Source organism: Sinocyclocheilus rhinocerous, unplaced genomic scaffold (assembly GCF_001515625.1).
Source record: "Sinocyclocheilus rhinocerous isolate Xijiao unplaced genomic scaffold, SAMN03320098_v1.1 scaffold3945, whole genome shotgun sequence".
Lineage (NCBI taxonomy): Eukaryota > Metazoa > Chordata > Actinopteri > Cypriniformes > Cyprinidae > Sinocyclocheilus > Sinocyclocheilus rhinocerous.
This window is the reverse complement of record NW_015641830.1, coordinates 73,033-75,630: the sequence shown is the minus strand read 5'-3', so window position 1 is coordinate 75,630 and position 2,598 is coordinate 73,033.

Sequence of the window (2,598 nt, the reverse complement as noted above, 5' to 3'; positions counted from 1 at the left end):
GGAATTAGTGCTCTGTATTTATCCCATCCAAAGTGCACACACACAGCAGTGAACACACACACACCGTGAACACACACCCGGAGCAGTGGGCAGCCATTTATGCTGCGGCGCCCGGGGAGCAGTTGGGGGTTCGGTGCCTTGCTCAAGGGCACCTCAGTCGTGGTATTGAAGGTGGGAGAGAGCGCTGTACATTCACTCCCCCCACCTACAATCACTGCCGGTACGAGACTCAAACCCACAACCTTTGGGTTATGAGTCCGACTCTCTAACCATTAGGCCACGACTTCCCTTAGAAGGCCACGACTTAGAAGAGATCTCATCATCATCACACACTGTGCTCAGACTTTTCTCCTACACTTTTCTCTCACATTTGTCTCCTCTGATATTGAGGTGATCTCAACAACTTTACAAAGTGTGCACCAAGTCAAATGTCTCAATATGAGCTCAAACATTTCTATCATATAATATGTGTTAATAATCAAATTAGTCAAGGACTGAGTCATAAGCCATTTAATGTGACTTCAAGAATTCTGTGAGTCAGTTTTGATGAAGTCATCGGGTACATTACTGTTTCCAACAACAAATGATGTGCGCTATAACCTGTACAGCTCTATTCTCTTATTGTGTGTCACCAAGAGTAACATCATCTTTATTTCGGCATAATTTCACTCTTAATATAGCCTTAAACTCTGAATTTATGGATTGTTTTTACATCATTTAGTACCTGTCAAGTACTTGACTTGGTGTACACTTTGTAAAGTTGTTGAGATCTCTTCTAAAGCCTTAAAGGAGACAAATATGAGAGTCCCAGAGTCTTTAGTGTAGGAGAAAAGTCTGAGCACAGTGTGTGATGATGATGAGATCTCTTCTAAAGCTTTAAAGCAGACCATCGTGAGAGTGATAGACGTTTTGTCTCAGGAGACAAGTGTGAGAAACAGGAGACTCATTAATAAGTAACCTCATTTCTGTCTTGGAGAAATATTTGAGATGTTAAAGAGATCTCACTTTTGATTTTTTTTCCTCTGAGGGAATAAGAAGAGTAGCGTTTTATTACACATTAACAATGAGTTTGGTTTTGCAGATATGCACACAGTGAGGAGAACATGAGGGCATTTAGCTGTTGGAGAGGTTGATGGTTTGAGGAAAGAAACTGTTATTTTTGTCTGTTCTGGTTCTCAGTGTCGACCGGATGGCAGCCGATCAAAGATGAAAAGCCCTGGTTGTGAGGTAGCCCTGAGCCCTTTTCTTATTCTGGGTGTGTTCAGTTCTTGAAGGGCGGCCAGGAGCAACAATACCTGGAAATCCTTTAGGGAACACATATTCGCTATTAATTAAGAGTTAATAATGAATGTGTGTTCAGTGTTCCCTAATCTAAAGCCTTAGCCAATACTCTTCTCAGCAGTCTGGACTGTCTTTTGTAGTTTTCTGATATCTGATTTGATTGCTGAGCCAAACAAACCAGCCTAGAAATTCATTCTGGTTTTGGAGATTCAGTCACCCATCTAGAAATGTTTCATGTTCTGGTAATGTTTTCAGCGGCAAGTTTTATTTTAGTTCCCAGAATGTTCTGCTAAAAGGTAGGATAACATTCTCTAAAAACATTCTAAAAATGTTTATTGGTAACATTGTTAGAACATTATCCTCTAACATTCTAATAAAGCTTCCCATCACACTAGATGTGGACTTAGATGTGGATGTCAAGCTCCAGCATAAATAACTCCAAAAACAGCATTACCAGCTTCACTTACAAAACAGATTGACTTTATTTCTGTCAAACATTTACAAATGTTCTTATTGAGATTAACAGAGGTTTAGATGTTGATGTCTGTTTGAAAGTAATAGTTTGGCTTGATGTCATCATTATGGTGAGAAGTGTTTGCTTTAGTTGGGCAATTTGACTCTTGACTTTCTGATGTTTTCTCTAGCTGTTGTAACTATGTTTGTTATGTCAAAAGCAGCAAGAGAAAATGCAGTGATCTGATTACTGATCTCATCTAGAGTCTAATCTATGTGGTTAATTTCATGTAAGAGACTATAGCGATGTGTTTCAACAGCATAAGCTCCAGAATCTCAACAATGGTGACATGCTTCATGCTACAATGTATTCTGGGTGCATCATACAAAACTCATGCAGGGCTCCCAGAATACATTGCAGCATGAAGCATGTCACCATTGTTGAGATTCATACACTGATTCTTGATGTCTGTGTGTGTCTAAGCACTCAGTAGTTCAAAGTGATTTGTGAACAATGTGTTTTAAAAATTACGGATAGAAATACAGATTATCTGATTAGAACATTGCTGGAGCTTATGCTTTTGAAACACATCGCTATAGTCTCTAACATGAAATTAACCACATAGATTAGACTCTAGATGAGATCAATAATCAGATCACTGCATTTTCTCTTGCTGCTTTTGACATAACAAACAGTTACAACAGCTAGAGAAAACATCAGAAAGTCAAGAGTCAAATTGCCCAACTAAAGCAAACACTTCTCACCATAATGGTGGCATCAAACCAAACTATTACTTTCAAACAGATATTACATTTAGTCATTTAGCAGACGTTTTTATCCAAAGCGACTTACAATTGGGGGAT